Here is a 13,833-nt window from a genome sequence, read left to right on the forward strand (position 1 = left end):
CCTCCCTGGACTACATGAAAATAGACATAGAGGAGCTCTCTGAGCATGTAGCCCAGGCCGGTATGACCCTGACCTTGAGTAGCATCTTACCCTCACAAAGAATGATGCTACAATATGAAGACAAGATGATCAATTTCAACAATTGTCTTAAGTATTGGTGTCATTCAAAGGGGATCCAATGCCTGTCAGCCTGGGATGACATGCTCGACAAGCCACGATGCTTCGCTAGGGACTGCTTGCACCTGTCACCCCTGGGCTTTCGGATATTGGCAAAGGCTGTTGCTACCCCCATAGTGCCTTTTTCAGGCAGGCTCAAAAGACAAACCCACCTCCATAGGTATCACAAGGGATAAGAAACTAAGAGTAATGCTACTCAACGCCAGAAGTCTAAACCTCAAGATGCACGCACTCGAAACTCTCCTTAGCATGGAGAACATCGATATCTGTGCAGTAACAGAAACCTGGTTCAAGGCTCCCGAGAGCACCCCAGCACTACCAGGTTATACCTCATACCATGCTTTTCTGCCCCAAAACTTGGACCGAACCACAAAAGGAGGGGGAGTATCAATATTCATCAAAGATACCCACACCTCCAGGTTGGTGGCACAGCGCAAAGCATCAGAGACTATCCATGTGCAACTAACAGTGGGTAAAACTGCCTTCCAGTTTATAGCCTGCTACAGACCACCCTCCCAAACCCAGGAACCCCACTCGGCCTTCCTGAGAACACTGGAAAATATGAAGATCTCTCCAAACACCATTATATTGGGCGACTTCAACTACCCAAACATAGACTGGGAGCATTACTCTAGCTCCAACACCCTAGCCCAAAGGTTCCTAGAATTTTTAAACTCAGATGCTATGGAACAACTTGTTACCACTCCCACAAGAGGGGAAAACATACTGGACCTGATCATCACCAACATGGGGACTCTATGCTCCAGACCAGAAGTGTATCCCTCACTGGTAAGATCAGACCATAAACTAATCTCACTGGATATTCACATCCCGACCCCACCCCCTGCCCAGAAAACCACAGTGAAAAACTTCTCTAAAGCAAATTTCACACTCCTCAAAACCGAGGTGGAATCCTTCAAAGCCCCACGGGCCTGTGGAAAATACGGCCCAGACTGCAGAATCCTTTATAAACGCATTCTATGAACACCTTCAGGAATGCATGGATCATGCAATCCCAAATAAAACCAAGACCCAATCCTCCAAAGGCAGACGTCCTGTCTGGTGGATCCCAGCCATAAACAAACTATACAATAGAAGGAGGAAGCTACTAAATGATAGAGCAAAATCCCAAAAAGGAAAGGCATCTCTGATCAGTATTAGCAAAAAACTACAGGCACTCATAAAATCTTCTAAGGCCAGCTTAGAGAGATAAATTGCACAGGACACAAAGGATAATCACAAGGCTTTCTTTAGTTATGTTAGGAACCTGGGTGGGAATTCCCAGATATGCTCAGAATTAGTCCAAAATGACAAAAAATACACCAAACCCACAGACATTGCCAACATCCTAGCTGACAGGTTCAGCGCAACCCCCCCCCCCACCAAAAGGGCAAATATCTATCCCAGCAGAGTGCTGCCCCCCTGACATCTCAGATGCTCAGGTAAGAGTGCCCTCTCCAAAGCAAAAAACACAGCATCAGTGGGACCAGACGGTGTCCTGGGCTGCATCCTACATGAACTCCAAGAAGAGCTAAACCCAAACATAAAACTACTGTTCAATCTCAGCCTTACTACAGGATATGTACCCAAAGAGTGGCGTACAGCAACAGTGGTCCCTCTCCACAAAGGTGGTGCCTCAACGAATCCTGGAAACTATCACCCCGTAAGCCTGACTAGCTTGGTCTGCAAAGCTATGGAAAGGATCATCATGGACCTCATAAATAAAGATATTGGGGACCTACAGACACTGGATCCTACCCAGCTCGGCTTTGTTAAGGGCAGATCCTGCCTCTTAAACCTGGTCGATCTCTTTGAAACAGTCACCAAGGCCATTGACGACGGGAAGGTGGTCCACACAGCCTACCTGGACCTCGCAAAAGCCTTCGATACAGTACCCCACTCGGGCATTATAGATAAGCTCACCAGCTTAAATATAAACCCCTATGTCATTAGATGGGTTGCAGGACCGAACCCACATGGTTAGAATTGCTGGAGCCATGTCAGACTCCAAACCAGTTACAAGTGGCATCCCACTAGGCTCAGTCCTGGGACCTCTCTTGTTCGGTATATATTTCTCGGAGGTACAGGCCAACATGGAAGGACTGTGGCTGACCAAGTTCGCAGATTACTGCAAACTGGGCGCCATAATCGACTCTCCAGCCGGCATAAGCATCCTCCAAAAGGGCCTCATAGAAACAGACAACTGGTGCCAGAGCCATGGCCTCAAGCTAAACGCCAAAAAGTGTATAGTCATCCCCTTTGGCAAAAACAAAGTGCCCACAAATTACCACATAGGTAATCCATTAAGTACAGAAGAATTAATTAGGGACCTGGGGACCCAAGTTGATAGCAATCTCTCATTTGACAACCACGTGGCCAAAGTGGTTAGAAAAACATTTTATATAGCCCTCCTAATCATGAAGGGATTCACATCTAGCTCAGGGGAGGTCATCATGCCTCTTTACTCATCCCTCATCAGGCCCATAATTGAGTACAATGCCCCTTTTGGGATGTACCTTACCAGACACCTGCAGCAACTGGAAAGACCCCAAAAGTACCTCACCAAGAGGATCAAAGGGCTCAAACAGATGCCATGTGCTGCCCGGTTAAAGAAACTCCAGCTCTACTCAGTGGCATACCACCTGCTCAGAGGCGATCTGTGCCTGACGTATAAAGCCATGTCCAACCCGGAATTAATGGACATGCTGCACCTCAGAAAATCCAAATCCCATCGAGCTACGCGCTCGAGAAACTTGAACCTCAGCACTGAAATAAATAGGACATTCTGGAGGGACAGATTCATAACCCAGAGGCTCCCTTCACTCTGGAATAAAATCCCAGTCCAGGTTAGGCAGAGTCCCTCATTGACTCTCTTCAAGAGGAATCTTGATGAGTGGATGGGAGATCGTAGGTTTACCCCGGGTATCACTTCTGTGTCACTGTTAGACAGAAGCACAGTATACTAACCTCGAAAAAGGGCATAGCAAAATTAATTTAAAATGGGTGGCAAAAGCCAAACACACTCTGGGTAGGCTTATAAATGCCCTAGGGCAGATAGCCTAGTACAAACCTATGAACCTATAGCTGTCCGTATTGCATCACCATTACTCCTTGTTGAATAACTACGACTGCTACAATCGTAATCCAACACACCAAGACTACCTAAGATGATGCATTCAGTTATAATGGCCTCCCTAGAAAATGTTAACAGTCACACGCACTTGCCCCCTGCCTGCATTTGCACGTGCACTTGCCCCCTGCCTGCATTTGCACGTGCACTTGCCCCCTGCCTGCAATTGCACGTGCACTTGCCCCCTGCCTGCATTTGCACGTGCACTTGCCCCCTGCCTGCATTTGCACGTGCACTTGCCCCCTGCCTGCATTTGCACGTGCACTTGCCCCCTGCCTGCATTTGCACGTGCACTTGCCCCCTGCCTGCATTTGCACGTGCACTTGCCCCCTGCCTGCATTTGCACGTGCACTTGCCCCCTGCCTGCATTTGCACGTGCACTTGCCCTCTGCCTGCATTCGCAAACGCACTTGCCCCCTTGCCTGCATTTGCACGTGCACTTGCCCCCTGCCTGCATTTGCATGTGCACTTTCCCTCTGCCTGCATTCGCAAACGCACTTGCCCCCTTGCCTGCATTCACATACATGCACTTGCCCCTTGCTTGCAGTCACGTGCACACACACATAATTGCCCCTTGCTTGCAGTCACACACACAAGCGCGCACACACTTGCCCCTTGCTTGCAGTCACACACACAAGCGCGCACACACTTGCCCCTTGCTTGCAGTCACACACGCACACACTTGCCCCTTGCTTGCAGTCTCTCTCTCTCACACACACACTTGCCCCTTGCTTGCAGTCTCTCTCTCACACACTTGCCCCTTGCTTGCAGTCTCACTCACACACACTTGCCCCTTGCTTGCAGTCTCACTCACACACACTTGCCCCATGCTTGCAGTCTCACTCACACACACTTGCCCAATGCTTGCAGTCACACACACACACACACACACACACCCCTTGCTTGCAGTCACACACACACACACACACACACACACTTGCCCCTTGCTTGCAGTCTCACACACACACACTTGCCCCTTGCTTGCAGTCACACACACACTTGCCCCTTGCTTGCAGTCACACACGCACTTGCCCCTTGCTTGCAGTCACACACGCACTTGCCCCTTGACTGCAATCACACACGCACACACACACACACACACACACTTGCCCCTTGGTTGCAGTCACACACACACTTGCCCCTTGCTTGCAGTCACACACACACACACACACACACACACACACACACACACACACACACACACACACTTGCCTCTTGCTTTCAGTCACACACACACTTGCCCCTTTCTTGCAGTCACATACACACACACACCTTGTTTGTATTGAATTTAGATTTTTTAGGCTGTATGACAGAGATACTGTTAGGCATCTGTGAAAAACAGCAAAACAGTCCTTTAATAACAGACATGACACTAACGCTCCTCTACCCTTGAGTCTTACTGTGATTGAAACAGCTTATGCAAACATACATGTAGTCTGATTCACCTTCCTGATTGTATGAAATTAAATTGCTTGGATCATACAGCACATGTATTAGACCGTGCTTTACAGTCACTGCGGTGGTGGTGCTGCTGTAGCGTTGTCGCCTCACAGTTAGCCGTTGCCCATTCGATTCTCAGTTAGAGCGTCTACTGTGTGACGACATGCGTGAATGGGCGTTCCTTCGTTGAAGGTTGTGCGTTAGGCCCGGTAAGCCAGCATGTAAAACTCTACTGCCAATCATTAGCAGACCGGAGTTCCGCTGTGGTGACCCCTAACCGGGAAAAGCCGAAAGACACACACACACATTTTTAATATTTCTGCAGTAAGCAATGACAATGTATACAGCTGTAATGAAAAACTGCCCAACTCCAAACATCTCTATTTTAGAAGTCTAATAAAAATTGTTGATAACATTTCACCAATCAGTAAATATGCACAATCTCTGCAGCAGTGAAAATCTCAATAATTCCATGTCAGTGATTTGTGACTGATGAAGAGGTTGCTGCTAGCAAACAACTTTATATTTCAGTGTTTCATCTACAAATAAAAGTGCCTGTTGCCATTGAATACTTTGCCTGTGTTACAGTAAATTATGCACTACTAATATTGCAATAGAAGATAGACTGCAAACCTAACAGGTGCATAGTTAGTATGTATCTTCTAAAAAAGGATGCTCTCGGGACTGCAGCATCCTCCCACTTAGCACTAGACAGTACAGTATCAGCTATCCATTAACATACTGCGGGAGTAATAACCCACAGCCCTCTGCATCCAAAGCTAGTATACTATCTGCTGTGCTACTAGCAGTGTTAACAAATTTGCCATAAGCATAACTAAACTTCACCTGAAGCTGGTCAGCTCCTTGAAAAATCCACTAGGCATGCTACTGTTTCTCGCATTAGAAATCTGGGGAAAAATGCATTTGAGGGGGAAGAAATACCCAAAACCAGGGATACAGAATAAGCATTGCTTGTATAATGTTACATTTCCTAGAATTAAGTTTACGTGCTTTTTCGGCAAGATAAGTGAAATTGCTTGCATCCACACCACAACCACCACCCCCCCCACACACACACACACATATTGCCCCCTCGCTTGCATCTCCCCCCCACTCACACGCACACTGCTCCCTCACTTGCATGTCCCCCCACACAAACACGCACACACTCTGCCCCCTCGCTTGCGTCTCTTCCCCAAGCACATGCACTCTGCCCCATGCTTGTATCTCCCCCAAACACACGCACTCTGCCCCTCGCTTGCATCTCCCCTCAAACATACACACTCTGCCCCTCGCATGCATCTCCATGCATCTCCCCAAACACACACACACTGCCCCTTGCTTGCATCTCCCCCACACACACACATACGCACACTGCTCCCTCGCTTGTATTTCCTCCCTACGCGCACACACATGCACACTGCCCCTCGCTCACCCCCCCACACACACGCACACTTCCCCTCGCTCATCTCCCCTCCACGCACACATGCATGCACACTGCCCCTTCACTTGCATCTCCCACTCTGAAGGCAGCTTAAGTTTACCACACCCCTGTACTTTCAGAGTACATGGCTCATTCCAAGTGAGTAGAGGAGCACCATGGCAACCAGGCAGAAGGGAAGAAATCGGGGCTCAGATTCATGCATTTCTACCAACAAAAGCAGTGCAGTCAGAAAATAGAATGCAAACTGTGGCAATCACTGAAAATATCTACAGTTGAAAAGCAGCAAGCACTCTGTTACACACATGCATCCCCATTTCAAACAATTACAATTATTTTACAGCCAGTGTAGCATCTTGGCTGCTTTGTGACCAACATTTTTTTTTTAAAAGCACGCACAAACAAATGCCAATAGATGCGTCTACTAAACCATCGAATGGAAGACTCTCAGTCCTTGATGGCTGCATAAAGTAAGCAAGCATGGGGACTTTTGTTACTACTTAGAAATATACTATGGAGACAGTTTAAACTTTTGGTAGTAAACATAACATACAAAATTAGCTGGGTTTGAAATGGTCAGCACACACAGTACTTAACTATGAAACTATTGTAGGGAATTTAAACCACAAATGAACTTTCAAATAGGGGGAGGGGCGCGCCCATGCCTAAATCAGCCACTGCCAACCTCCAGTATCTACCTAGCATTCACATGCAGACTAAACCATGAGAATTAAATAAAAAACGGCAGCAACATTAAATCAGACTACCGAAATGAAAACAGAAGAAAACAGTAACTAGCACAGCAAACATAAGCCTGCAGTAGCAGTACACGTTTGTACACCAATTAAGTCAGAATTACTTATACTAGAGAGCACACAATGGCCCACCAAGCAGACACCCTATAGAAACTTTAATTGGACCTTGTGCATAAATACAAAGAATCAGGCAGCAGCATTACATTTTATAGGTGGGTACTAGGCTGTTGGCCCTAGGGCCTATATAAGCCTAGCCAAAAAGGTACCCTGGCTTTTGCCACCCAAGAAAATTATTTTCCTGCGCTCCTGTTGAGCAGAGCCACAGAGGTGATACCCGGGGTGAATTTCCTATTCCCCATCCAATCATATAGGTTCATAGGTAGGTACTAGGCTATTGGCCCTAGGGCCTATACAAGCCTAGCCCCTTCTGTTATACATTTCTCACTAACTCAGCTCATAGCTCTTAAAAACAGCTGTCTGTCATCTCACACTGATCATTTACCTAGCCTTACCCAAGGCTGTCCTTTTCACTTTACAACCATATATCACACTCTCTCTCTTCATTAAATAAAACCTTATAAATACTTTTGCTTTAATAAATGTTTTGCACATTGTCCTAATAAATTTGTATATGTAACCATGCAGCTTTTCTCCTCGGGCATACACTAAAAAGGGGGGAGGGGGTTAAATTTCCCAGCTAGAATTTCCTGGTAAACAAATGTAAATTTATAGACACATTTTAGCAAATGTATTTCTACTGTACATTTCTGACATGACAAACATCTAGATATTTTTTAAATGACCCATAAAAACTGTACAGACACTGTAGATGGGCTACTAGTCTTCATGAGATGTTTACCCAGACAGCTACTATAATGTGCATCAAATAACACATGACATCCTGTAGCTTGACATTACCATATTTATACGTGTACATACTCAATATACTACACCTATAGCCAAGACCAACACCATGCTGTTTTTGCTTACCTTACAAAATAGATAACCATGCCCGTGTCTATGTATCACATGCCTACATCCATAACCACAGTGGTGTTTTTACACCTCACCACTTATCACAAATGCATTTCATGCCTGTACTGACGTACTGTGTTCAGTGCTGCCCCCGGGGCAACAAGACTTATGCAGCATCTAAAAGGGTGGAGATTTTCCACACATTACTCTATCAAAAGACAAGTTATACTAGCTCAACTTCCTACACTACAAAAGTGCATCTCACAGACAGGCAGTCAGGCAAACAGACAGACACATACAGAAATAAAAAAAACAATCTGAATTAGTATATCTGTTGATTTCTTTCTTCTTAAAAAAATCACTAAAGTTCAGACATTCTAACTTGCAATTCTGAAATAGTTACAGAAGCCGCATACCAGGATTGTGAACTCTCATCGAATGCAACACTGTTGTATTCTATTTCATAGGAAGCTAAATGTAATATATTAAAGACATGTACAGCTATATGCATAACCAATACACTATATCACGCTTATACAGTAAAGTCCAGGTCTGCAACAAATTGTGGAGAAGGGATTACAGCAGTCAGCAAATGGCATTTTCAAAAAAAAGTACATTCATTAAAATACTTTTCAGTGAAATTTGACTAAATTACTATTTTTTTCCAGTTAAGAACAGGGAATAAAGGAAGATACAAAACTGGAGAGCTGCTCCTGTAAGTAAGGGGACAGTCATAATCGGTACAAAACATGAGCGATGCATAGAAATTGCTATACAAGTTAAAATCTGAATGAATTTCTGAACCACCAAAGTTTGGACATAAAGGCAACATAGGAGAAACAACTGTCTCCATATAAAGAGGCTAAATGCCCGAGAAGCAGAAAGGGTTTGTTTACCCCAAAGGTTTAGAGTAAGTGACAAAATTTGAAATAGTTACACAAAAAAACTAGATAGTATGCAGACTGCTGTGTGAGAAATCCGCTGATACATTGAGACCAAATAGTCCAGGAAAAATCTTGAGTGATTCAAACGCCAACTTGTCAGCTGTCTTATCACAGACAGTGCTTTGTGGTAGGCATGACTGTGGTTCATCTACCACTGCACACTTTATCAAGCAAACACTCCACAACTGTTAGGTTAGGATTCAGTAACTAAAACTAGATAGGGCTGCAGTGCTGCTGTCTGTAAAAGAGAGTAGTGTAGAATGCCTAAACAAGTCATTAAAACTATCTGACTTGAGGCAATGGTTAAGACAGAAAAGCAAGTTATCCTTTATTACAAACACATGCATACTGGCAGTATGCTGCTTGCTTACTGCAGCATTATACAGATATGTACAACTTAAAGAACTGTTGGCTCAGGATACACAAGAGTACAGAGCAAGTCTGGGCTACTGCAGAGCATTTCTCCTGTACCTTAAGTGACTCTGAATGGTTGCACTGACTGTCATAATTTCTTTGGCTGTACATGCGTGTCCACATACACAGTGTAGCGATCAGCGGGGGATACCTCATAACGTAGTTGAAACTTCTCTTACCTCTGGATCACTAAGTTATTAGCAGTTATTCCAAGCTATGTAACGAAACTCAGAAAAAAACTCATTTACATGCTTCATTCTGCATTCATGCACACGACAGATGTTCTGTATTCTGCATCACTGGAGATAGTCATGTCTTGCTTCTCTAACAGTAAGGACTAATTGATTTGGCTAGGGAATGTGGCACAGTGTCCTGTACTGCATCATTGTCTAGATTCTCTCCCTGTCTCTGCAACTTTGGTGGTAATTAGTCATGAGTGAAAAAATATAAAGCCCTTCTGAATGTTCTAATATGCATGTGTAAGTATATGGACAAGGCTGCCTATAAATATACACATAACGATAATTAGTATTTTTTTTTTTAATTGGACAGTTCGCATTTCTTGCATCCTGAAATGGTTGAGTACATAACATTTTCCCTTCTGCATAACACACTTTAATCTGGTTTGGGATACCTTTTCCCTGATCAGGAAGTTTGCTTCAGACAGTGACCCAGGATTTCACAGCAGTACCAGTGCGAGATGTGCAGTATGGTGGCTGCTGACTCCCACTGCATGTACTAATGCCTTCGGACTTATTTGCATATGATGCAATCACCAACAAAAGTCTGGCCCAAACTTGCGTATCGGCTGGTGAGTGCAGGCTGTAAGTTGACTTTGAATTGTTTATAAGCAACTTTATAGTCTATGGAATGTGTAACATATCACTTGCTATCACCTTACACGCTAACAGTACGACCAAAATCCACTGATGAAGATAGGCCCAAACGCAATCGCATATAACACAATAATTAAAGAACAAATGCGTACGATAGACAAATGCAAACTTTTATGCCCAATGAAAGCTACTAAAGCTATACACATAGTAATGCTAGCAGTAAGACATTATTTACAGTGATAATAGTACAGTAACTGTCTTTCCATAAATAACCCATTATATTACAATGCGCAGGAACTGGAAATTATATTTTTTTATTAAAACTTTCACAAACAAAGTTTAATGTGGATAACCTTACAGCAACTGAACTAGACTGAGATACAAATCGCTGAAGCACGTGGTACCAAGTACCCTCAGAAACTAAATTATCCTACCTCTCTATAAAACGGGAATTTCGTGTAGCGACTGTAAAAAGAGAAAACAGCCATGAAATGTACAAATCTTACCTTAGCAAGCAAGTTTATTAAAACAGAAGATGCAGGGTACAGCTACAAAGTGTTCCAGGAAGTCCGTGAGCACAATAGTCGGCAGGATACAGTAACAGCGAAAAAGAGTTCCACAAGCCAGTTACTGATTTTTATTACCTTAATGGAGTGGGCTGGACAACACAGCACTGACATCACTTTATGGGAGGGTCACTATCTACTGCTAAAGATAAAGAGCATGCAAGTATGGTAGTGCTGACGTCAGTTTGTGGGCGGAAACTCCCTGGCAATTACTGCAGATGTGTGGCAGATATGATGTCAGCATTTCTGAGCCACAAGCAGGTTTTACAACGGAGTGAGAACTTGCTTTTAAAAATGAAAGTAAAACACTACGGAAAGAAACTATGCTTCGGAGGAAAAAAGTAGATTGGATATTTATTTAAAGCATAAACGCACATTTCTTTAGGTTGGATCGAATAACAGGGAGGAAAACAGACAGCAGGTTGAATTTTTTTATTTAATATCCCGTTGTTGTCTTTTAATAGTTAAGCAGACTGAAGATATAGTTGCAGATCAATGAACTTTTACAGGAGGAAAATATAATTACTTGCAAAAGACGCAACAGTTCTGTTAATACAACATTCAGTTTTATTCCTACTTGAACAAAGTTTTAAATGGAAGAAGGCTACTGGTACATCTATTTTGTCATTCCTTTGACAAAAAGAACAAGGGAACAAGATATTATAAACATTGTCAAATGTTCATTTACTGCATATATGCAGAAAAGGTAATTTGGCAGTAAGTTTTTTATACTGCATTTTAGTACACAGGCAGCAAGCCAAAATTATTGCCATTCAAGTAACATTTAGTGGGGTGGGATACAGTGTAGATATTATTCATAATCACATTGCATTCTCCTACTGAACTCCAAACAACTGTGTTTTTGTTTTACTATTGGAAGTCTATCAGTACTATGAATGCAATATCTATAAATGGGGTGCATTCACACAGTACCCTGAGATTTGTCCAAGTTTCTTCTGGTCTATAAAGATGCATCTTGAAATACTGACCCAACAGCCTGTCAAGTAAACTTGATCTTTGCTTGCAGGACGTATGGACCCAGAAATTAGAAAAGTAATAGGGACTGGGTTTTAGATCCATACACTGAAGTGATCGCAGGAACTGTGTTTTAATATCCCAGCTGGAGACTGCTGTCCCATTGCCTGCATTCTTTCCTTGTTCAGTGGGATTGGCAGATGCTGCTTTTTTTCAACCAACCAGAAGCACCACTGCAGCCTGTTGGATCAGACTGGATTGTTGCCAGTGTGAAGAAGAGACTTTACATTCTGCTTTATAAGCTGCACTTTCATAACTGCCACCATTTCTTAGCAACTAAGATTGTTGTTCAAGAGAAACTTTACCTTGTCTTGCTCTAGAACAATAACTGTCCATTTCAGACACCAGCAAATCAGATTGCAGCTGGGTCACATGCCTTTTCTCTCCATAGGCCACAGATGATTACCTTCCCTTTGAAGTCTTTTATGCTAATGGCTGGCTGTGTGGAGTAGAGGGCTAGAGCCCTAACTGTGACCTGAGCAGATTGCATTTAAATAATAGCCCCAGCACTACAGAAATTGAGTGGGGTGAGGGAGAAATAAAGGGGCTATCCTTCTTTTGTAAGTGAGAAGGTGTGGGGCATATTTCTGGAAACATGAACAAGGCAAACTCCAGAGAGACTTATTTAGATGTCTGAACCATAAAGGAGGTGGGGACATCTGTGAGCTTAAGTTACTTGCATGAGTGAATCACTACACTGCATCTATATCCATTGCACAACATTCTGGGAGGGTAGCCTTATGGGAGTTGAGGCTTATTATTCATACTGATTGTAGTATTTATGCTATCACTATGGTTTGTGATGTAAAATGCTTGCTACTGGGATTGTCAGTGTGGTTTTTCATTTATATAAATGTATGATTGCTTATGTCGTGAGTGATGGTTTAATAAAGAGATTTCTTGTTTAAAAAAGGGAGGGCAGAAAATGAATAAGTTAAGGTTGCTTAGGTTATATGATGTTTAGCAGTATATGTGAAGCATAATGTTTGTTAATTTTAACTTAATACAGTTTGATTACTTTTATATAAATGTAAATGTGTTTGTGTCACAAGTGATAATTGAATAAAGGTGTTAAAAACATATATATCACTATTTCCAGTTCTCTAATCTCACCTCTAAGCGAAGGAATAGGCAAAAGATGGATGCCATTAGAGTACAAATGGGACTCGTAGGGTGTTCTTGAGAGGCTTGATGGTCAGAGGTAGACTGGGCCATAGCATAAGTACATTTTGTTTTAAAAGTCAAAGTGCAAGATAACCGTGCTTATAGTATGCACCTTTAAGATGGTGTTTAAAGGGTGTGCGCTCTTTAATATACAAGCTGAGGTGCTGTAAAACTCTTCACACAAGAAGTGAAGCAGAAATATCAAAATGTAAACTAATCAATATGATTTCTTTCCAGAATAGCAGATCTTATGGGCTAAAAAAAATGAAAAAGGGTTAGTTGCAACAGTGTGCTTAGCTGAGAGGGAGAGAAAACTCTTCACAGTAGGGTTTTTGTTTTTTTTTTTCTATTTTTAAGCATAATCGATATTCAGTAATTGTATCATTTGTTATACAGTAAACCATTTCTTGTATGGGTTTAAACACACCTGTTATTTGTAATACCTGTAAAAAAAAGATACAATGTCAAGCCATTTATTGGGCTCAGAAATGTAGGGCATGCAAAAAGCCACTTTGCAGTGCATTTCTTTTTTAATTTGCCAACCAGATAAGTGAAGGGATCCATCTTAGACTTCCTTTTTGCTTTCTGACATCTATCTGAATTATGATGTGTTGTTTATGCTTTTAATCTTAAATCAGAATTAGAAATTACGGTATTTGCATTTCATAGTTTTATCTTCCATTTTTACTCAGGTTCTTAAACACTGACATATTCATGTTTTAACATGATTATAGGCAGGAAGATTTGATAATGTTCACCATATATATGTACCTGAGCTACAAAGCTGGGAAGTGATTGCCTTCAGACTATATTTGCATGTCCTGCCTGTTAAGTGTGACAAACATTAGAGGTTACACTGCTTGTGCCGTTAATATGATTGGGAGAAAGGAGGCCTTCTTGCCATATGCTTAACCAGCCACACTGGTGCACCAGTTCAGCTAGGATGTTTGATTACC

At 42.8% G+C, this 13,833-nt stretch overlaps 1 protein-coding gene across 1 annotated transcript in view; it reads left to right on the top strand.

Moving 5' to 3' along the window:
• Positions 1-13,833, top strand: part of APEX2 (apurinic/apyrimidinic endodeoxyribonuclease 2) — a 401,945-nt gene that overhangs the window by 234,551 nt on the left and 153,561 nt on the right. The gene's annotated exons all lie outside the window — the stretch shown is intronic.

The sequence above is a fragment of the Protopterus annectens genome, chromosome 12.part0 (genome assembly GCF_019279795.1).
Source record: "Protopterus annectens isolate FY-2018-M chromosome 12.part0, PAN1.0, whole genome shotgun sequence".
In the NCBI taxonomy this organism is placed as follows: domain Eukaryota; kingdom Metazoa; phylum Chordata; order Ceratodontiformes; family Protopteridae; genus Protopterus; species Protopterus annectens.